Genomic DNA, 24571 nt, shown 5'->3' on the forward strand with positions numbered 1-24571 from the left:
GAAGATGGCCTAAGACTTGGCCGAAACGGCTACTTTAAATAAAATAACCGTTACGATCTAGACTGTTTCTTCATCAATTTTATGTAACTTTCAAGTTCGCTGTTTCTCAAAAGTTTTACCAGAAATCTTGACGTGTATGCCTGCTCTCAAGTTCTCATGCACTCCAACAACGGGCTACTGTCGCCTCCAAATTCCGCAGACATCTGGATACTGCACGATTCGACCAGCCGACCAAACAAGGATCCATAATGTGTTCCCTTTCAAACTATGGCACGTCCTGATAACGCTGCCTCACACGAGTTCGCGACGTTACCGTGTCCTTCACAGTCATCACTCGACTTCTGACAGTGTACACCCCCCACTGATATTCTACTGGGCCTGGTAACAACACTGAACAATAGGAATGCACTGTGGGGGCTGTTCCATCTGTCAGAGAGAATTATAAGACTAATCATTTTCATACCGGTCGATGGTGTGCATCTGAACGAAGCTACATTGACATCCCACTGTTTTCTGAGTGCTCCGCTTGTCAGGCAGTTATACTGAAGCAGCTGTAGCAAACAGAGACTTACAGACCTCTTTCCTTCGCTGACTATGCGAATGGGATAGGACAGAAAATCACTAGCGTTGTAACGTAATGCCCTCAGCCAGGCATTGAACAGTGGCTTTAGTCGTTTACACCATACGTGAGAGGTAAAGTGGCGTAAGTCCAGATTCCACTGTTTCGGCTTACACTGAAGCGCCAGAGAAACTGGTATAGCCATGCGTATTCAAATACTGTATAGAGATATGTAAACAGACGGAATACGGCGCTGCAGTCGACAACGCCTATAAAGACAATAAGTTCATATGGTTCAAATGGCTCTGAGCACTATGGGACTGAACTTCTGAGGTCATCAGTCCCCTAGAACTTAGAACTACTTAAACCTAACTAACCTAAGGACATCACACACATCCATACCCGAGGCCGGATTCGAACCTGCGACCGTAGCGGTCACGCGGTTCCAGACTGTAGCGCCTAGAACCGCTCGGCTACCCCGGCCGGCAAAGACAACAAGTGTCTGGCGCAGTTGTTAGATCGGTTACCGCTGTTAAAATGGCAGGTCATCAAGTTTTAAGTGAGTTTTAACGTGGTGTTGTCGGCCCCTATGGCCAAACGGTTCTAAATGGTTCAAATGGCTCTGAGCACTATGGGACTCAACTGCTGTGGTCATCAGTCCCCTAGAACTTAGAACTACTTAAACCTAACTAACCTAAGGACATCACACATATCCATGCCCGAGGCAGGATTCGAACCTGCGACCGTAGAAGTCGCACGGTTCCGGACTGCGCCCCTAGAACCGCGAGACCACCGCGGAAAATCGGTTCTAGGCGCTTCAGTCCGGAACCGCGCTGCTGCTGCGGTCGCATGTTCGAATCCTGCCTCGAGCATGGATGTGTGTGATGTCCTTCGGTTCGTTATGTTTAAGTAGATCTAAGTCTAGGGGACTGATGACCTCAGCTATTAAGTCCCATAGTGCTTAGAGCCATTTGATTTTTGAAGTGGTCTTATAGTCGGCGCACAAGCGATGGAACGCAACATCTCCGAGGAAGCGATGAAGTGGGGATTTTCTCGTACAAAAATTTCACGAGTGTATCGTGGATATCAGGAACCGGTAAGGCCGGAAAAATATCCTGCAAGAGCGGGACCAACGACGACTGAAGAGAATCGTTCAACGTGACAGAAGTGCAACCCTTCCGCAGGTTGGTGCAGATTTCAGTGCTGGGTCATCAACAACTGTCAGCGTGTGAACATTCAACGAAACATCATCGGTATGGGCTTTCGTAGCTGAAAGCCCAATCGTGTACCCTTGATGACTGCACGTCACAAAGCTTTAGTCCTCGCCTGGGCCCATCAACACCGATATTGGACTGCTGGTGGCTGGAAACATGTTGCCTGGTCTCGTTTCAAATTGTATCGAGCAGATGGACGACTGTATGGAGACAACCTCATGAATCCATGGACCCTGCATGTCAGCAGGGGACTGTTCTGGCTGGTGGTGGCTGTGTAATGGTGTGGGGCGTGTACAGTTGGAGTGATATGGGACCCCTGATACGTCTAGATACGACTCTGACAGATGACACGTACGGAAGCATCCTGTCTGATCACCTGCATCCATTCGTGTCCATTACGCATACCGACGGATTTGGACAATTCCAGCAGGACAATGTGACGCCCCAAACATCCATAATTGCTACAGAGTGGCTCCAGGAACACTTTTCTGAGTTTAAATAGTTCCACTGGCCACCAAACTCACCAGACATTAACATTATTGAGCATATCTGGGATGCCTTGCAACGTGCTTTTGAGAAGAGATCTCCACCCGCTCGTACTCTTACGGAATTATGGACAGTCTTGCAGGATTCGTGGCGTCAGTTCCCTCCAGCACTACTCCAGACATTAGTCGAGTCCACGCCACGTCGTGTTGCGGCACTTCCGCGTGCTCGCGGGTGTCCTAACGACATTTGGCAAGTGTACCTGTTTCTTTGTCTTTTCAGTGTATGACGATGTTCATATTCCTCACACATTGCATTACTTGTGAAATACGGATGGCAGCCGGTGGCCTCTCCCATCGCTGATTTAGGCAGTTTTAAGTGGGCATACGCCCTTTTAACGTTTGATAAAGCTGGAGTGTCAGCGTTCTTCTGCCTCAAATGAAGCACGGTCTTCAGTTAAAACTTGCGGAAATTGGCCTCTCAGGTGTGATCAAAGGTAACGGGATTTTTTTAATTTCGTTGGCTTTATACATCTGATATTCAAAACTATTTTATCTTGTTGGCAAACATGGTCCTAAGGTATGTTTGCATTTTCAGCTACTTCCAAGATTTAATTTCTTGTTGACAGTCGAAAAGGTTATACGTGTTTCTACTTTCGAAAAAGATAGATCAAAGAACTTGCATTGAATTTGTTTGAAAAATGGTATAAAGTGCAGCATCATATTCGAAATGTTGTTGTGGCTTTTAGCGAATCTGCAGTAGGTACTGGGAGATGAAGAAGCTTGCACAGGACAGAGTAACATGGAGAGCTGCATCAAACCAGTCTCAGGACTGAAGACCACAACAACAACAACAACTGTAAGTAGGACAAGAGTTTACGATTAGTGTGACGTTTAAAGCGGGTCGTCAAGACATTCAAGTCGACGACCATCGTGGATGCCCTAGCACATTAGTTGCTGAAGACATTGAGGAAGAGGTAAAAAAAATTGTTGTGGAAAATCGCCGAATCACCATCAGAATGGTTGCTGATGATGTCTGCATATCCGTGGCCCACGCAAAGCAGAACCTGGAATGTTTTGGGCGTGAAACGTGTAGCAGCAAAGTTTGTTCCGAAATTGTTGAATTTTGACCAGAAACGACGTCGATTAGACATCGTTCATGAATTGCTGAGCGAACACAACAGCGATCCAGAAGGTCTAAAGAAAATTGTAAGAGGTGACGAAACATGGGTATGACGTCGAAGTTAATGTTACCCCAGCCACTGTATTCACCGGACATGGCCCCCTGCGACTTCTTTCTGTTCCCGAGGTTGAAGAGAACAATGAGAGGACGTCGTTTTGCCACCATTTTTGAGAAGCACAGAATCACTCAATGAGCGAACACTGTAACGAGAACTGAATTCCAGAAATGCTTCCAGGATTGGAAAAAGCGCTGGCACAAATGTATTACATATGTGCGGGATTACTTAAAAAGTTAATGTTGATGAATAAAGAAAGAGTCTTTAAGAAAATTAAATTTCTCGTTACCTTTTAATCACATCTCGTATGTGGATGCTAGCTGGCGGGGAGAGAGCAATGAACTTTACGGCGTTCTGGGACGATTACCCAACCTCAACTCCACCTTGCTGAAATAACCTGTGGATTTCTGTGTAATTCCCGAGTGCACACTTAACGTTCAGATGGAGGCAGGGTACAACGCCGGTTGAATCCCGGAGGCAGCGAGCGTGCAGTAGTGGCGCGGTCCGCCGGTGGTTGGTGCGTGCCCTTCGGCGTGGGTGCTGTTTCCAGCGTTGCGCAGTCCCCGGCCGCCGGCTCCCCCTGTCTCACGGTCGCACCCTCCGCGTGTTCGCGGCCCGCGCCAGTCGATACAGCCGCCGTCGGCGTCCGCTGCGCAGCGGCACTGCGCAGCGCGGTCACGTGGCCTGCCCCCACCGCCTGCCGTCCGGGCTCTGCCCGGCTCCCGCCGAGGCGCGGCGTCTCCGTGCCCGCCAGTTATGTTCTGGCGTAAGGTCTGAGAGGTGGTGAGTGAATGTTGATGGGACTGGCTGGTGGGCCGGAGTATCCTTTGTGTTGAAGAGGGAGTGCACACTCGCTGGCGAGAGAACTGACACAGTTTCTGATCGGGCCACAAGTCTTACCAACAGCTGCTGTCTCACTCTCGGGATCTGTTGGATGGCGTCTTTGAGGTAAGTCCCAACCGGTGTCGCATCTGTCAGGTACCCCTCCAGTCTACCGAGGCGAGTTTGACGGTACGTTACCGGTTCGCGGCGGAGCAGTTGGCCTTATGGCGGGACTGGCGAACAAAGGAGCCTGCCAGGATGTAGCAGTATATCTCGTTATTGAATCCTCCTACCGGTACCTGTGAAGCCGGCAATTAGTGCGACCGGCGGTGAGCCTCGGGGGTGTTAAGCGCGTCCGCGGGAACCTTCTGGAGGCCCAGCTTCCTTTGTTCTGGCGGCGTGGCGGCGCGCCGGCAGACAAAGAACGCGTTGGGCCCGCCCAAAGCTGGCGGGCGGGAAAAGCGGCCAGCGGCGCCCCAGACACCACCGGCGAGTCGGCCGGTCTGCCTGCCTTTGTTTACAGGTAGCTCTTTTCCTTCCCCGGTCTTGGCAGATAAGTCGCCACTAATCACACTGCGCGCGTTCCCCGGTATTGTTGCGTAGTATCGATTATTTATTCCGCTCATTTAACATTTGCTGTGTCGATCTGCACACTCGTAATGAGTGCTTTCGCAAAGATGAATATTGATGAACATCTCAAAATGAGAAGTGAAACATTTTTTAGATTTTTCTCCTCTGCTGTATTGGACGTGTTAGTCATACAGATTAGTTTTGTGATGATTTTTGACATGTGTATAAATCACGAGCCGCTTTTTGAAATCACACGTAGCTGTATAAACTCAAATTTGCTTTGACTAATAGCGAAATGTTTTTCAGGATAAAGTACATCTGCATATCTGTTCGGATCCCGATCATAGTACTTTCCGTGTATCTACTTCAGGTGGCTACCCCGTCTAGAACGGTATGTAGTAAGTCTATTGAACATACTGTTTAGAGGCAAGGACGCATTAAAGATCTGTAAAAAGCGCGTAATTGTTGGTACAGTCGGAATCGGGAAAGTGAAAGTATTCCTCCACCTTAATTAGCGACGAAAGACTGACAATTTCTCTGCACTGATTCATGCTGTACCTCAGACGTTTTTGTGCCCTCATCGCGCATGCTTGCGCAATAACTTTCATCGTTGTGTATCTGCTGTTAGTCACTTGTCACAGATGCTGTAGTGTTGCTAGTCATACAGACTGCATTTGCTTCTGCTTCCATGTGTAGAATAGGAAATGTGTATCAATGTTTTGCCCTTTTTACATACGTAGTAAGGGTTGAACGAAGAACTTGTACAACAGGTGGCCTGCGAAAGCAGACAGAGAACCCCGTCTTCGATTATTTTGAACAGCAGATGGTTATCAAAATGGTTTTCACATTAATGTAGTGACGTAGTTCTGAAGCAAGAACAAAAATTCCCCTCAGATATTCTTGATATTCCAGTGCGTTTATATTTGAAAAAGCTGTTACCAAGCTCCCAGTAAATAAGTTACAAACACGCTCGTTAGAAAAACTGATCGTTCCTTCGTGAATAGCTGTTTAGCAGTTTTAAGTCCGAAGCACTTAAGTGTTCTTCGACCGGACTTCCATATGCAATTTTTTTCGTTTGGTTGCTGAGTGTGGCTGCTGTCATGTCTGCTCGGTTTTCTCTTTTCGTTTATTTAGCGGGTACGCAACGTCATGCTGCCCAGAGTTGCCTGTGAATTTTTTCCAAACACCTGGCATAGACAGACCTGCTTGTTCGTGGATCGAGCGTTTCACTTTACTCGTGTGATGGTTGTTCCTCAAATGGCCAGTTCGCGAGGAGTATTTTAGAAATGGTAGGTGTTACTTCAGTAACATTGGAGATGCTGTGTGTTGTCGAACTGTCAACGCGACGAGAGGGGTGGAGGGGGTTTCTATAATAGTCACACTGGTCGGATAGTAGTCGGAGACAGATTCAACAGCTGATTTAGTTTTATAAGTTATAAAATGCCCTGTACTAACTTTATTTTTTGAGCAAACTGAGGACGCAGCCATTTTCTTGATTCTGCGTAAAGACACACCGGAGTAATAAAATAGAAAAGTACTAGTAATTTGTTATAGTACAGGCACGCGTACTAGCGTTCTTAATTTTCCAGGGCCCCAGTGTAATCCATCAAATGGATGATGCCCAGGCCACATCGCACAGATTTTGCGCTGACTTTTTTTCTTTCCCTCAGCAACTGTTAGTCTAGTTGTCAACATTAATTGAAATGTTTACGTACAAGATCACTACAGGTGACGACTAGTGGCAGTCCCGGGAGCAATCATCTACAAAGAGCTGCGTATTGGCAAACTTCTTCCTACGTAGTTAATGCAAGATAGGTGTACATGACGTTCAGCAAAGTATCGTCGTGTGTGTGTGTGTGTGTGTGTGTGTGTGTGTGTGTGTGTGTGTGTGTGTTTTCTGAATCTACCATTCAGTAATGGATAGTGCATTACGTATGGAGGCGGCCACAGAGCGGGCTACGCTGCAGATGTCACCACAGGTGTTTTATTTCGTGTTCACTCTTTGGCTACAGTTGCGGTAATTCAAATTATTGCCTTATTACCAGATACAACCATCGCACTGCACCACATACATCGTACCGCAACCAATATTTCGAATGTGGTACTGTTATTCGGTATGTTACCTATCGAAACAAGCTTTTTTGTTTTCTCTAAAGTCATCCATGGTCTGAAGACCCGTTTAGGGTTTTAAGGAAGCCAGAAATCGCCTCTAGGCAGTTGCTGTGTGCTCATTTGTCTTCTTTGTATTGTAAACAAAGGAAGTTAAGAGAAGTCCCAGGAGTAAACATAAACAGTGCAGCTAATGGGATGAAAGTTTGGAGTATGCACCCATGAGCCAACATTTTGTGTAATGTGTACTTAGTAATACAACAAATGTAAAATTAGGCAAATTCAATGCAGGTGATTGCAAAATGCAGAAGGCAGAAACGTCTTGATGTTAGGGGGATTAAAATTAGAGAATTAACCAAACAAAAGCTTTTCGTCAGTGTATGTCATTTCACTGTTTCCTTTGATAAGTGACTTAATTACATGGCAGCTTTTGATGGCGTGGGTGCACAAATTTCTTTGATTGCATCTTCAGCCGAACACTGTTGTCAAGTTCTTTAATCGTGAAAGCGTTCTGTGCAGCGTCTTCATATCGCTCCAATGTGTACGGATCCTAGGTTACACACTTGAATGAGCGTGGAAGATGCGGTTCGCTTGAAGGGAAAGACACCTGATGTAAGTAGGTATAGGAACGTTAATAAAATTAGGGGGCAAGCCTTAGGTCGTCGTAGAACTCTTGCATTGTTAATATGAACAAATTAGTGCGTTACCACTGTCTGCGCACAAATTTCCGCCATGCAACCACAAAGGAACGCTGAATGAGAGTAGAATCTACAGATTGCGTTCTTACCCACTGGCGTTCTGCGGCGTAGTTTCACGCCTTCGTTTGTGACGTTTTCTCCTTCCTTCCGGTCGCATCGTGTTTCAGTATTGCGTAACAACTAACAAGGGCCTCTCAACGCGCCCTTAAGAAACGGAGTCGCAAGTGCTCTTCGTACCTGTCAGATTACTTTACTGTTTGCTCTGTGGAATACACACTAGGTAGTGTGACCTTCTGTTTGTTATAGAGTTGAGTGTTTTTATTTGTACTGATAGTCGGTTTCACCTCCTGATCTTTGTGATTCTTCTAGCTTACAGTGAAAGTTAATTATTTTCTAAAAATTTGGCACACTTTGTTGCAGATAGTTCGTATTTATGTGCGGTTTGTTATTTTCCAGAAAGGAACATCCGTTCCTCCTGTGAACATTGGCAGTGTAATGTCATGCTACTGGTAATTTGCTGCGATAAGGGTTGTCGTCAAAGAATGTCACGTGAGGGTTCGCTAATGTTTTTTGTTATTAAGATGTAAAATTTACGTCGCTGATACATACGATTTTGGAGTGCTTGTACTTCTAGGAACACAGTGTTTATTAACAGGGTTCCAGAATGCATATTTTTAAACACATCATACTGAGTAAAGAGTAACAAAGAATTTAGAGATATCATTCGCCAGTCTTATTTTGTTGTTGCTAATAGTCATGGTTATCGCCGGGAAGAGAAGCTTCAGTATCGTTGGCAGCCAGGATGCGGACAGCACTGTTTCTGATGTGTAACTTCCGTCGACGTTCTTTGGTTACATTGCTGCAGCAACTGTTAATTGTTGATACATGGTGAGCTACCAGTCAATTTGTTCCTTGGCATGTGATTCATATGAAGATTTTGGTTAAATGTCTTTAGTTCATCTCGCAGTGATACGCACAATTAACCTACGAACGTTTAATACTACCACATTGGTAAGGATGTGTTGTAGGTGCAACGTAATCTTATCGCCATATATCTGAAGGTATTAAATTATTCTACATTTACTTTCTAGCAAGTTATACTAAACATGTATAAGAAAAGTCAAAGACCGTTGTAAAATTACTCTCCTTTTAAAGTATCAGGTTTATTGACTGTTTAAAACATGTCTGTCCTGGATATTTATTTGATGTCGCGAAGACTGTCTGCACGTGGTGGTCGTAATGCTCGAAAACATTTTGTGGCAAGAGATTGGATAATAATTACTGATTAACCTGTATAGAGCATTCAAGAGCCTAATTTGGAATGTTTGGCACTGCGTTGTAGGCAATTCAGTATAAATTCAGCACACGCTATGATCAGTATACATTATTTAAAGGTGCGGTGTAGAAAGTTTTTAATCGTTAAAGTCGGTTTACAGGATATACTAAAAAAATTTATTCTGATAGTGAACATTAATATTATCCTCAGTTCAGTATTTTATTAACATCGATTTATTTCTGTGTAAAATTTCAAAAGTTTAATATGATTTAGCGTCTTCATTTTACAGAAGTTAGGTATATTCTTCCACATTAGTTGACGATTGCTTTTATTAGATTTATTCCATAGTTTACATATGCACCATCATTTAACAATATCGTGTTGTGATTACGTTGGGAGACTTGCATCGTCATAATTATGTAATGATACATTTCCTATGAATTTTAAACCGAAAGTTTAATTTTGATAGTATATGTAGAATGATACGAACTGGAGATTTCATGTATCATTACGAAGATGCATGTGTTGCAAGTGGGTAGCTTCTCTTCAGTAATATTAAGCGTCGCCGTTTTATGTGATAAAGTAGTGTTTGTCTACTTTGAAAGCGAACCGTGCGAAAGCAGTAATGCAAACCGTCATCCGTATCACCATGCTGTAGAATCGCTTTTGTGATTTATACTACGTATGCCCATACATTTAGTTGTCAAAGGTAAAGGAACCAATAATGCTATGAGAACAGTGGTATTTCTAATTAAATTGTTTTAATTCTTTCTGCGCCGTAACTTAAAAAAATAGCCACACAGCCGGCATAACGATATCACGAGCCGAGGTGGAGCTCCACACTTTTCGTGATTGTGGAGCAAATACACAGATGGAAATTAGCTTCTGCCGAGGAACTCATTTGGTTTGTTAGCGATTGAACCCTAAAACTGACTTTGTAGGTAATGGAAATCACACCTGCAGTGAAGCGTTCGTATCTTTCGTTATTTTGTTTGTATTAAATCCGAATACTTCTCCAGTGGCGTTGTCTTTACTTATTTACATTGGCCTTAGATAGTGATGTGTGAACAGAGAATTGATGCTATCCCAGGATTATATATAATTCTCGGGTGAGGAGAATGCGTTTGTCTAGTGAGACAAAGGAAAAACGCTGTTTTGGGAACGTGTTGCATAATTCTTCGCTGGGTTTTCAGTATCTATCGTCTCGTGTCATGTGTGCGCATATTTAAGCCAAATCGAATAGGCTAATGACAGTAGTTGTTTACAGGGCCCAATGACTACAGCTGTTTACAGGGCAGTTAACATAGCAACAGCCAATGTAAGAACGAATTTGGTCATTCTGCCCTGTACTGTTAATTATTGCCTATCTGTCTGCACTGCTCCTGGTAAAAGTCTGTTGCAGACGATGATAGCCAGTGACATCTGATTGTTGCGATTCGCTTTCGTTGTTTCTCTGTGCAGCATGTTTTGAGTGACAGAATATATAAAAACTGTGTGATACCGCAGGGAAGGCTATTGTGAGCTTTCGAAGGGGATTCAGTAGTGTACGTTAATAGAGAATCATGTGAATGAATTTGGTGAGAAACCAATACAGCTGTAGCTATCTCAGCCATATTCCGCGCGCAAGTAATAGTGAACTGACATCACATTTTTACTTGTTCAACTGTATTCGACCAGTCACTTTTTCAGTCCAGCTTGACTCATCTGAATCCCTCGTATTTCTTCAGTTTACTGTTGTAAAAAAACATACCTGGGTCAGTGACCATTTCGTGACAGATGGAAAATGACACTGAGCTTGCGACAAGGCAGGAGTTAAACTTGCTTTGCGACAATGTTTCCTCCTAAAATTTTCTACAGTAGAAACAATGTTCTACCATGGAATATGCGGGAATAGCATCGGATCTCGGTCTGGCGCGAACGTTTAAATTTTCTGAACGGTTGTATATTCGTTTCACATTGATACATACATGTAGTATAAATTTAATTAAATATCTCTCGAAGTTGATGGCTGCAGGGGGGCTGTGCTTGTGGTCTAATCATGAGACATCAAAGATAGCAATCCAAAGATTGCTAGAGCAGTAACTACTTTTATGTGACAATATAGTTCATGTTGAGACTATCAACGAAATATAATCGTGGAAAAAGAATTAATCACTCTTAGCCAGGAGGGAGTTTGAAAATGAGTAATAGGGTCCTTGCTACGAAGAAATAACAGAACTTATTTGTGACATCACTGTAGGCCAAGGGTTTCCACTAACAGAACACTTTAGGAATCCCTGTACTTTTGTGGAACACTGTTTGTTGAAGGTTAATATGGCATCTGAAAAGTATGAAACATACCTTATTCAAGAATTACTTCAATTTTAAACCTTAACCAATAACACAGGTATCAGAACAAATGTTTAAAGAAACATCGGGAAAAGTCATGTTGTTAATAGTGGAGCATGTAACCCTGTATTAGGCAAATGTCAGCGAAGGGGTTGCGGCAAAAATGACTAAACCAAATATTGGAGATATTGCTGATATAGACCTAAGTGTGCTGTGGTGTTAACAGTGGATCGCTGCAGCCACCGATAACGAGAATGATTTGATGTGACAGGCTGCTTCAAGAAACCAAATAGACTTCCTCTGTAAGTCTTGTTTCGCTGGCTGTATCTAGGTAAGTGTTTTCTGTAATTTTTATCGCGAGACCCCTGACCGTGCAAGGAAAACTTTCTCCCGCTTTCGTGCTGTTTGTCATTATCTATAATATGACATTTTCTGACAATGTCGTCCAGTAATAACCTGTTACTTTCGTTAAACACCGTTTTTGCAGCGAGCACATTAGACGGTCTTCGCGACCATTTCGTAGTTACTTTTTGTGGGGAGTTTACTCAAACAAACGTGGTAAAATTTCTATGTCCATCTTTCATAGATGGTTGCGGGACTCGGCTGTTAGCTACAGATGTCAAATCAAACGCAGGTGCAAAAAAACGGGGTCGTTTTAAGACATCGTAAAAATTCCAAAAAAGGGCGGCTCCGTTTTATCACGAAATAGCGCGTATACGATTAGTGTTGGCCGAGCAGTAATCAAAATAATCTTTATTGTGACAACATTTTCACGAAATTGTCTGCTTTCTTCTGTAATCGCCAAGGTATTTCGTTGCTTCCTAATTGCATAGAAACGACAGTGATTAATCACAGGTCGCCCGTAAAGATTTGTATATTAATTACTCCCACGTGCTATTAGTGGAGCGGTAGGGATAATTTGAAAAATGTGGCCTTTCTCCAGTTTGGAACCATGTGTGCATAGTGTTAGGTCTCAGTCGCATTTAGTCCGCATTGCTCACTGTAGCTGTTTAGTATCCATAGGCGTTGCTTCCGTTGACTTATTTTTGTGACTACAAGGAAGACCAAACTTCATCTTCTCTATTACCGACCCACTGCTTTCGTTTGTTCCAGTTATCTCGCGGGTGTTTAAATTTGGGCACATTTTGCACGCTGCTATCTTGTGTGTGCTTGTCCTCAGTGGTGTTCAGTTTTTTGAATTGAAGGTGATCCTTAGTTTTGCTGTTCTGGATATCTTACTCAAATATATTTCATAATTTAAACATATATTACATGTATTTATACGCATATTTTACCCGTATGTCGAGCGAATTTCACCCTGCAAATTGTTTTTCAAGTTGCATCCTCTGAACTGAGAGTAGTGCGATGACATTTTACTGGTACATTCAGTGGCGCACGTAAATACTGTCCGAAACTAGTCGCGGGTGCATTTACTAGTAAAGAAGCATGAAAACGACGTGCAGCAACGCTAAAAGTAGTAAGCGATAAACTTACTTTCATCATTTTATTGGTGGACTGTCCGGGAGAAACTTTCGTAGAGGTTTGGAGTTTAGTAAAGGTTTTGCCAGTGGCTAAGTGCTCATATTGTCCAATAGTGCAAGAATATAAAGTACGGGTATGTGTTCGTCCGGGGCTACTCTGCTTTTTCATCCTTAACTCTACTCTTTTGGTAAGTAAGTAGTTCTTATAGTCAGAACGAATCTTTTCAGTGGGCAAGTGATGTATGAAGTTGGATTGAAGTCGGTCCAGTGACTTAGAAGATATGGGATTTCAATGCATATATGTGTGAGGAAAAAAATAACGTATTTTTTTTCTTAAACGAGCTATCGTTATTGAACATAAACTTTGCTAGTTTCCCTGTAATCCCCCCTCAGATATACTCTAGTCAGCGCATTTTCCAATCTTGGAAGCATTTCTGGAACTCGCTTTCCATTGTGGTGTTCGGCTCGTTCAGTGATTGTTTCTCAAATATGTGGCAAAACAACGCCCTGTCATGGTCCTCTCCAGCCTCGGAATAGAAAGTCACACAGCGAATATGGTGGCCGACGCAACATAAATGTTTGATTTTTTGCTAAAAAATCACGAACAAGCATTGAGTGTGAGACCTTTATCGGAGTGCAGTTTCCACGAGTCGCTTTTCCACGATCCTGATATTGTTCGGACTGCTTCACGCAAACGGCGCAAATCTTCCAGATAGTATTCCTTATTGACTCTACAACCATAAGGAACTCAAGATGGACTATCCCATTGTAATTTAAGGAAAGACTGAGAAGAACCCTCACATGTGATCGAACTTGCCTAGTTTTTCGTTGTTGGCTCATCAGGTAGTTCACATTGGGACGATTGGGCCTTAATTTAGACGTCATACCCGTACAACCATGTTCAGTCACGTGTTATAATCTTCAGAAGTTCTGAATCGTTGTCGACTTCATTCAGCAATTCCTAAGGAAAGTCTGCGCGACGAAATCCAACAATTTCGGAACAAACCTTGCCGGTACAAGTTTCATGCTCAAAATATCTAAAAGAATTGCTCGGTGTGAGTCAAAGGATATGCCGACATCATCGGCATCCTCTGATAGTGATTCGGCGGTTTTCCATAGCCATTATCTTCACATATTCCACATTGCTGTAAGTAACTGATGTTCTATAATCCGTTCATCATAAGAATAAGCCTAATGTAAACACTGCACAACGTATTCTTCCGGGTTTGCTGGCACTTCATTGGATTTCTGTTTCGCGTGGGACTGCAGCCAGGCTGTCTAGAGTACTGTAAAGTACGATTATAAGAGTACGTTTTGAGTTGTGCGTTAAGCGCACATCGACTTAGCGATAATACGGGACATTTACCGTCCCATTTAGCTTGGACAGCACTGGCCGGCCAGTCGGTACAGCTAGAGTGCAGTGACGTGGTCAGCTGCAGTACACACGTAATACTATGGGAGGAGCAATACAGATTCGAATGTCATTTAATTTTTAAGCAGAATGAAATAATACACTGCAAATCCGCCACAATACGCTCCTTCGACGAAAACCGCAACACGTCATCGTTTTTAGCTAATATGCCATTGTAATTGAAATTAAGAACGATGAAAATTCCTGACTTAAGCACAGGGTAATTTTCCTGCATGAGCTGTGTGTAACGTAAGAGTATTGAAGGATTTAAGCATATAATTAAATATTGTTGCCAGTGAAGGTATTACTTAGTCAGTCGTCTGGTAATCGATTTGCTCCTTCCTTTTTCGAATCCGAGAAATACGTTTCAGTTCTGGAAGTGTTACCTGTCACGTAGATAACGAACCTTTCAACAACATAATCCACGAAGCTAACCAGGCGCAGCATTCTTTTTCATGACGAGCCCTTCTATATAGCGCCAGCGTTCGGCAGTGACGCGTGAAAAAGCTGCGTGCTTTAGTTCCAGTACGACTGGCAGCTTAACTTTAACCGTTTTGTTGCTACTCGGGCCAAATCCCGCAGCTTGGCTCCAGATAGAGGCGATTCTACAAGTCGATCGGGGTGGAGTGGGGGCTGGAATATCTCGTTACAAAGGGAAAGTAGGAGTCCTCCAGACATCTGGTTCACATGCCAATACGCTACCGACTGCACTACACGTTCGACGTGAGTTTAATATCTGCATTGCGTACAACTCGGGAAATCTTCGAAGCCGATTATCTCCATAAATTTATGGAAAACCTTAAGAACAGCCTATTTATCGGCACTTTTTAACCATGTTCCACGCGTGTGTTTGACTACAGAACAGAAAGCATCCTCAACCATTTTCATAGTGCAAGCGCGACAATCAAGAGCACAACGCTGCAGAGGCTGTGACTATACACGATTTTTGAAATAAAAACTACATAGCTAAAGCGTGGTTAAGAAAACATTGATGGCTGTTCATACATTTGAATATCTTAGTTTCATTTAACGTAACTTAGTAATACGATATATCTCAAAACTTGGACCTACTTCCAGGAGCGTAACAACACGTGTGTACTTGTGCTACGGCTTCTGTGACCAGTCGTGGCGTTTTGTTTGTTTACATTGGATTTATTCTTATGGTGAACGGATATAGGACATCCTGAACGGTATTTTCAACGTCTTATTGACCCTCTCTGAAACGTACTTGTTAACACTCGTAAACTCTTGTTATTCATAGTAGTTCTGCCAAAAGCCATAGTCAACATTTCGAATGTTGTGCTGATCCTTATTACATTGTTCAAGCAAAATGCAAAGAAAGTTCTTGGATACATCTTTTTCGGAAGTAAAAATTCATCGATCGCTGGAAAACACGTATAACGCTTTTCCTAGCAACAATAAATATTCAAAACAGCTGATAATGCAAACATACGTCAGGAACGATAAAAGATAAGAAAAAAAGATAAAAAATTGAAAATCGGCTTATAAATTCCTGTTAATTTTTGATCACACGCCGTGTATGTCCATACATACATACTTTTACAGTCTACATCTATATTCTGCAAACCGTCGCGAGGTGGAAGTCAGAGGTTACGTCCCATTGTACCGGTTATTAGGATTTCTTCCCGTTCCATTCGAGAAGAATGATTGTTAGAATACCTTTGTACGTGAAGTAATTAGTCTTATCCTCACGATCCCTAAATGAGCTATACGTAAAGGCTTGTAATATATTCCTATCTTAAAATTTATTTAATGGTCTTTCTCGGGATAGTTTACCACGTCTTTCTTAAAGAGTCTCAGTTCAGTTCCTTCAGTATCTGACACTGGCACGGATTGAACCTGTGACCATTTGTGCTGCCCTTCTCCGTATACGTTAAATACCCCCGTTTGTCCTATGTGTACGGATGCCAGACAATAGAAAAATATTCTAGTATCACACGATTGACTTGTAAGCACTTGTTTTGTAAACTGATTGCACTTCCTCAGTATTCTACCAACAAACCGAAGTTTACCACCTGCTTTACCCACGACTGAACCTGTGTGATCATTCCATTTCATGTCCCTACAAAGTGTTACACCCGGGTGTGCTTAAGAGTTAGCAGATTCCAACAGTGACTCATTGAATTATAGTAATAGGATATTACGGTTTTTCGTTTTGTGAAGTTTAAAATGAAGTACCGATTTTTTTATAGGCCACGTCCAAGGTAGGTGGTGAAAACACTGGCAATTAACATGGTACCGACAAGAATCCTTCATCGGCCAGCATAGCAACCAGACTTTAAGCGGGAAAAAAATGCTGCTCTGGTCGGGCGGGCGGAGAAACTAGACATGCCGTGTCGTGGCGTGCGGTGCGGCGGTGTCGCGTGGAGGGGGCACGGCCCAGTTGCTGCAGAGGAGCCGTGGGCAGCCGCCGCCTGAAAGTGAAAGCGGCGGGACCGGTTTGGCGGGCAGGCCGCGCGAAAGGCCAGCCCGCATCCCACAGGCATCTGTGTGTCTGCTCAGCTCCACCCCAGCCTGCACGCGCGCACTCTCAGCTGTCTCACGCTATGCAGCTGCTCGCTGCTCTGCAGGCGCGCGATCCGCCACCGAACCTTAGTTTTCCGTGGAGCGAATCAGAGCGAACACTCGAGGACGGGCACTCACGTGACAGTTTGCTACTTTTCACCACGAGTTGCCCGTACCTATGAACGAGCGTCCTCCCTAGACTGAACAGAATCGAGCACAGGAAACGACGCATGCAAACATTCGGAACACCTCTTAACTAAATCTTCTCGTCATACTGATGTGACCACCGTCTATGCTCGACTCAACGTGCAATAACCACTCAGGCGGCAGCGCTAGCACTGGAGGGCAAATGGAGCGTATGGGAGGGGAAGTTGCAAAAACATTTGTCTTTGTCGTAACGCAGAAAGTGATTTATCTGGCATCCAGAACATCGTGTTTACTGGGTTTCGAATGAAGAGTGGATGCATTTCCGAAAGTTGGTGAACTGTTAGTGTGCCGTCGTGGTTAAAGTACCGGATGATTCAAAAAAAGATTTCGATCGTTCATTACAAACTAAAGATAAATACATTACGCATTTCTCTGGATGGAGGAAGGCTCAAAGTTTTGATATAACTTCGCTATTTGTAACAAGCCGACTACAGGATAAGAAGAATCAAAATATTTGTTGGAATTTGCGCCAAGTCAGTTCGCTGTGGAAGTGCAACGTGCATCGCTGTGTCTATCCCGCATGAATCCGCCACTGTACAAGCAGAGATAGGACTGGTGTACAAAATTTTCGAAAATGTGCAAAGGGAAGAGACTTGGACGGCCACGCACGTCTGATGAAAATGTCTAGCGTTCAAATATAAGTCAACACGGAGCCCTCGGAAGCCCACAGGACGGGCTGGCCAGGAACTTCCTCAACAGTGATGTTTTCTGGCATAAAGCCTGTTTATGAAACCTTAAAAGTTTCAGTTGCATTTCGGCGACTAGAACAGAAGATACGAAGTTTACATTTCAGAAGACACTATTTCCTTACTACCCATCTTTTCAGGTGAATTGACGTTCCATGTATTGCAGGGCGTCCAATCGGGGGCCGCAGGCGGCCAAAGCCAGTATCGAAGTGGCCCAGGACGTCTACACTATCGGCAAAAGTGTCCTTAATATTCTGACTATGTGAAATTACAATAAATTAAATATTTTTTACACTGTCCACACCAAGGTATTCTCTCATTAGTCCGTTAGTTTTTTCCGCTCAGCGGTTACTCAGTATTTTATGTGGGGCCCAAAAACACTCTCCTTCCTTCAAAGTGGCCCATGTAAGCTAAAAGGCTGGAGACCCATGATTAATCACGTAAAGTAAATGCCTGATTGTAAGAATTTGGGGGTCACAGAATCCTGGCGTCGCTGTCGAACATGATTCACCGAAACTTAGTGTTGCGTAATGTTACTGTCGACACATTTTGTGAACCTTTCGTTTTGACAGAAAACTGACAGGAATGTCATTCCTGGACATGTTGCAAACTTGATAGCTTCCTCAGCTTAACGAAGATTCCAGTTTGCATGACTGCTCCCCGTCTCACTTTCTCCTTGATGTGCGACGTTCTTACCACCAACCATTCCACAACGTTTGATTGGAAGAGTCGGACAAGCTCTTGTGCAGTGCTCTTGGCCTCAAAGGTCACCAGCCTTCATACCTTGTGATTTTTCTATGTAAGTACATAAGACAGAACTTTGTCCTTCCTATGGCAGCTGCTCATAAAGAGCTGATAAATCGAATAGTTGAAGCAATGTAGTTCATAAAAAGGGATCTGTTGATTCGTGTGTGGAATAAAATGGATTAACGTTTCGATTTTTACCGAGCAACGTATGCTGCTCATTTTGAGTGCACTGTAAAAAGTGTCTATGCGAACATAAAACTTCGAACCTTCTGCTACCTAGTTGCATGCCAAGTGTTTAAATTTTTCACAGCTTGTCTTTAATACACAACTGAAACGTTCAGTCTTTTTGAATCACCGTGTATACTATGCATGGCAAAATGGCGTTACCCATAACCGACGCAGAGGCATTTGTGTGTGGTGCAACACAGGCCATAGACTACAGGGCAGGGGGTAAACGACGGCTGTGGAAATGTGTATAAGCGAATAAAGTAAATCTGTTGAGCAGCCGACCGCTCAAATGAACCAAGGTGCTACCAACGCTGTGTTCCGTTCGACGATCGTTGCTGCGTGTGAGCCCCCGCAACAGGCGCCCGGTTCTTGCATCCATGCTGACTCCAGTTCTTCGGCAACTAAGGTTGCAATTTGCACCCCGGAACCGCAACTGGAAGTTCACTGAGTGGCAATATAGGAGATCTCGGATGAAACACGCTTTGATGTTCCGTCGTACGTATGACACACCCAGCAACAGTCGTCGAAAAGGTCAAAGCTGGGGAGGGAGCGTTATGGTCTGGAGAATATTTTCGTGACACCCCCTGGGTGGTACTGCCATTCTGGAAGGCACAGAGGATTAACGTATGCATTTATCCTTAGGGTGACTCTGTTTCACCCCTACTTGCAGATTGTTTTCCGCACTGTACCAGCAGGGCAGGGCAACGTGTTTCACAGCTCGCAGTATACGTGCGTAGTTTGAAGAGCAAGAGGATGACATTACCATGCATCGTGACCACCTAACTCCCCGGATTCAAACCCAGTCGAACATCTGTGGGACCACCCCCCATTGGGCTGTTCGCACCGTGACTCCTAAACCTAGAAATACAGGTATAGTGGAGCTGGCCACAGCAAATACCTGTCGGTACGTGGAGTCGGCATGACTCCATATCCCGGTCTGTACCTCCCAGAACACCATTGACTCTTCCTACATATCTCGTAGCAGTCCGCGCTGAAAAAGATATTCATACTTCTCACGCGTTGTCGCATTTATGTGACTGGACAGTCTAATGTTGGTTGGCCGTCTACTAACCAGTGTTTCCAGCCAGTGTGACTGTTCTCAGTATTTTGTTTTTTCAATCAGTTGTTTCTCATACATACAGTGAATAGCACGGCGTTCATTTGAAAGTTGATACCAGTTACTGGTTTTCACATCTCTGATTCTGACGTCGCTACTGATGTTGTGAAGATAACTCGGGTTTTAGTACGCTTCCTATTGGATGCCCATTTCCTGTAAATCTTCTATTACGTACACGTTTCCGGTTTTGAGTCAAAGAAGTTGAAAGTGCAACCAAAGAATGGTTTGGCTCTAGTATATCTGTACAAGCCTCGTGTCCGGAGAACTGTTGCAACCTACAGCCATTTCAACCTCCTTACTTTGTTAATCCTGCAATCTCCCTCTACAATTTTTATCGCCTACATTTCCTCCATTACGAAACAGAAGATTCCTTGAAGCCTGAGGATGTGTCCTATCGACCGAATCATTTCACTAATGTTGCGCCATGATTTTTTTCCTCCCCAGTTTGATTCGGTTCAGTACATTCTCGTTAGTTACTCGTTCTGCTCACCTAGTCTTACGCATTCTTCTGTAGCATCACGTTTCAAAAGCTTCTGTTTTCTTTCCCAAATTGCTTAAATATATATTTGGTGCAATAAATTCGTCCTTTTCATAAGTGCTATTCATGCTATAACCAGTCTGCGTTTTATGTCCTCCACTTCGTCCATGACCTGTTATTTTGCTGCGCAAACCTACTTTGTGTTTTATTTCCTAATCAGTTATTTAGCTTCACCTGATTTAATCGCAAGTAGTCTTTACCCTTCTCTTAATTTTGTTGGTCGTCCGTATCTGACTGAATTATTCATCAGCAGACTGAGACTTTTCTCCCCCTGAACAATTCCCTCTACAATTCCCCATTTTTACCTTTACATTGCATTAAAACCGATACACTGAAATGAATGTGACATGTAAGTGTACTGTCTTCACAATATGGTATCCACAATTAACAAACTGCGTATTCTGTTTGTTGCAGGACTTCGCAAATCTCAATTAAGAAGGCACTGTAACTTCACACAGTTAAGAGTTTTTGGCATGTTGATATCGCGATGAAGGTCTTTGATAAACGATTAAAGTGAGGTAATTTTAACTAGACTCCCGATAGGGCACTGCCCTTTTAACCATAGACATCTTTTGGACTGATACATCTTTCCTTCTAACAGATGACACGCACTCAGCCGATCGCGTCCTTGAGTTTGTGTCAGTGAGATGACATTGGTCATTTGAAATTCTTTTGGGTACAACTACCCTTCAATAGTAGTTTTCTAAGATTTCCTTCCGTTTTTAGTTTCCTTCCTTTCTGTATTTAGCTCCCATTGCTGGTGATTTAACATTCGGTTTTTTACCCTTCCCTGGGCCACAGAATGGGCGCTTATGACTGTAGCAGTTTTGCGCTCTAAAACCATAAAAAAAGCCCTTGTTGCAGATCTGTGCTTCACAAATTTAATATTTCGAAGTAAATAACGTATTGAAACCACAGTAGACGAACTTATTGAGTTGGTTGCTCGCTCGAGTGTGAACCAGGCTTAATACGCTCCGTTCGTTCAGGGAATAAGCTGTTTAAATTCTGCACCATACGGAACAGCTGCAAGTTACCCGTAGTTTTTATACCCAGAAACGTTCAGGGCACCTGTTCTAGTCGTAACTACTGCAGGAGTAGCAATCACATCTACAAAATCCCCCCCGAACATCTCCGCAGTACTGTCGTAGTGACTAAGCCTGTCAAATCTATGAGTATGCCTCATAATTTTTCTGTAAGCTGGGTCGTGAAGATAGCAATCCAACGGTGCTGAAGTCTTCAGTCTCACGTGGTGTAAATAATCTTAGTCCCGAACGTACAGTTTTCATTCGAATTGTTCATGTTGAGTGGAGACCTTTTCTTAGTAACTGTTACGTTGAAAGTCAGTGACTGGTTGAAGCATTTGTAATACTTTCGAATAACTGAAAAGCCACTCTGTTTTTCTTCAGTATCCCATCCCATAACATGAAAAACGAAGGGAACATAAGGCATAACGCTTTTACTTGTGAACCCGAGCCGTTAATTTCAAAGGGTCAGATTTGACGTTTGTTTTGAAAAGCTAAAGCATCTGGCTAAAATCTTAAAGCTTCGTTAAGGTTTTGTCACCTCACCTCTGTGGATTTCATTCATTATCAAAATGGGCCCCACTGTCGTACTACTTGGTAGCAACTCCTAGCGAACTGCCGTACACTGGCAAAAGCTTCCCAGGCGGATGTTGCGTCGCACTGGTGATAAAAATACATCGTAATCCTTAACGTCAGTTGGGTGTCACTCCTTACTTTTCAATAGCTCACAGCGATTGAATTTTATGTTAGTGTTGTGTATGGAGCTAATATAAAAACAAGTCGTTGAATTGTCAAGTTATTAGCTTTAATTTTTTAGCTCAAAACTAGATGCACACAGTAGTGGTTAGTGTTGTTATTCATTTTGTAGGCCTGTTTTGTCACTTACCAGTGGTAACCGTTAGGTATCGTCGTGTAGCTGTAGTCTAACAACGAGCCAAGCCTGGCAACAAGGCGCACTCCCCGCTGAGGACCCCCAATGGCTTGCCACAAATTTTTGTCTGTCCCGTTAGCCCCCGCGGGAATGCTTTAACCTTGGCGTTCACAGCCGCCCTATTACTGAAAACGTCCCTTCTACCATCTCATATAGATTTCCACGCTCCTTGAGGACGTGAAGTCAGTTGGTTTCGAGCGGGCACACTTGGTCTCTTTCGTTACATGGGAGTGTCCGTTCTAATGGGGCCGGTAAATATTCTCATTTTGTCACTCTCTTCCTCCACCCAACGCATACACGCGCGACTCGTGCTTATTCACGATTCAGTAAAAAAGTTTTCACTTGTTCATCTTACAGGTACTATGTTGGAGTATTTCGTATCTTTGTAGAGTTATGAAATTCATTTGTCGTTTTTGCCTCGGCTAGTTTAGATATTTGTCGTGTACTACCGTTTGTGCCCTGAATCAGAATAAATGTAATTCTTACTGTATGAAGCACAGATGATTGTGTTCATTTAATTGTGGTGAGAGTGTAGATACTGAAAGCTGTTAAACGTACATTTAAGACGATTAGAGGTAATAAATGCATTGCTGATTTGAGTGAAGTTACGTGATATTTTTTGGTTGCCGAATATAAATAAAAGTTCGTCGACAGTTTTTGGCTAATTGTAAGTCATTAAGCAAATGGTAGGCGAAAAGGGATTGATGTATGGCAGTGGTTAAAATTCACTGTAAGCTACGCAGCAGATATTTATACTCGTTTCACGTTTGTTTGTTTTTTCGCTCCTGTGCTCTGCTACACACTAAAAATGGTGAATGTGTCTGGTAGCTGCCGGTAACAAGCTAATTCGATCTATGTGGCGAGGCCTAGAAGTTATTAGTTACTCCCGAATAGGATTGGCTCTTGGTTATATGGATCCATTGAAAAAGGCGCTAGGCGGAATTATTCATACTTTGCTAAAAAAACTTGTTTTAGCACAAATTTTTGTGTACTGTTTTGTAAATTCGATACTCATTGTTTTTCCAGCAAATGAATAAACACTAATTATAAACTCCTGATTTTCAATCTAACCCTAAATGCTTTCTTGTGGAACATTCATTCTGCCACAAATCCTCGCATAACTATAACTTCTTTATTCTAATTACATGGGTATATTAATAATACAAACATAAACTTGATACTGAATCAGTATGTGGTGTACTAACCTCAGGGTCAGCATGTTGGTTTCTGCCATTCGTGCTTTTTTGTGCTGCATAGTGTTTTACCACAAGGAATAAATAACTGAATACTGTTTTAATGGAATTTACGTAAATCTTTCCTTTGTATATGGGGTTCAACGTTCAGTCGTTTTCAAAGATCCTAACAACTCTTTTGATGGGTTCTGGGGTTGATTGAACAAAGCGTGACTTCATAGCTCAAATTTTGCCTCTTGCGGCAGGGTTTCTCTTGGCGCGTGGCTGAGTAGTTAACCAAATCTGCCACGGTCCATTTCAGCGAGAAATGGCGCGTGGTGTTAGCGATAGCAGGCGCCGCTGTAGGAACTAAGTATTAGGTGCCAGCGATTAATGGCGTGGTCTGTCCCAAAGACTGAAATATGTAGTGCTGCGCTAAGGAACTACTTACTTTAGTCACATATAGCATGGATGTTAACTGATATTGTTGAGTGTTGAAATACTCCTCCTGCAATGAAATTGGCACATTTGTCTGCGACGGAATGCAGTCTTCCCCTGCGGGGCGAAAATTATTCAGGGCAGAGTTAAAAGCCTCCGAAAAATCTGTTAAGTCAGGGTGTAAGTATTCGTGCTTGGTTTGTAAGATGATGGTCGTAGAGCTTTTTCGTAGCACATGCAATGTCAGTATAATTCATTGGTCATTGCAAGTAACATCAACTGGCAAAGAACTAATTGAGTAACAGTGTTCCAACATTCGTGGATCCTGTTTTCAGTAGTAGTTAATTCGGTAGGACATTCACTGTTGAATACACATACTTGTCCTTGCATCTCTGTGTAACTTGCACATTAAATGTGAATCAGCAAGTTAAATATCTCTATCGATAACATGGAAATTAAAAATTCTCCTATGAACCGACGTAATAGTAATCACTCATACTCGGAGGTGTTACATTGTTTGGAGATAGTAAAAAGTGTTTAACTTATTGAGAATCTCTAGACATTTAGCCGAGCATGTTATTGTCAGTAGTATGGGAAGGAGTTATTGTCTTAAGTAGCCAGTTGAAAACAATAATTGAAACAAGATTTATTTATTTGGCTGACATTTGTTACAGTGGAAAGTCAAACCGTCCAAGTTGTGTTGTTTCTGATATTATCTAGCTTGCGTTCATTCGTGCGCACTGGAACCACCGTCGTAGAAGACAGTCATCG

At 43.1% G+C, this 24571-nt stretch overlaps 1 protein-coding gene across 8 annotated transcripts in view; it reads left to right on the plus strand.

Moving 5' to 3' along the window:
- The first annotated feature begins 4158 nt into the window (after positions 1-4158).
- LOC126281262 (brain tumor protein) overlaps positions 4159-24571 on the plus strand; it is a 158662-nt gene continuing 138249 nt past the window's right edge. For 2 of the 8 annotated variants that reach the window (XM_049980070.1, XM_049980069.1), the window contains exon 1: positions 8467-8753. The gene's annotated coding sequence lies outside the window, so the exon portion shown is untranslated. Of the gene's footprint in view, positions 4442-8462; positions 8754-24571 lie in introns of those variants that run through there. The other 6 variants (XM_049980072.1, XM_049980067.1, XM_049980073.1 and 3 more) reach the window with 6 other exon arrangements.

Source organism: Schistocerca gregaria, chromosome 7, assembly GCF_023897955.1.
Source record: "Schistocerca gregaria isolate iqSchGreg1 chromosome 7, iqSchGreg1.2, whole genome shotgun sequence".
Taxonomy (NCBI): domain Eukaryota; kingdom Metazoa; phylum Arthropoda; class Insecta; order Orthoptera; family Acrididae; genus Schistocerca; species Schistocerca gregaria.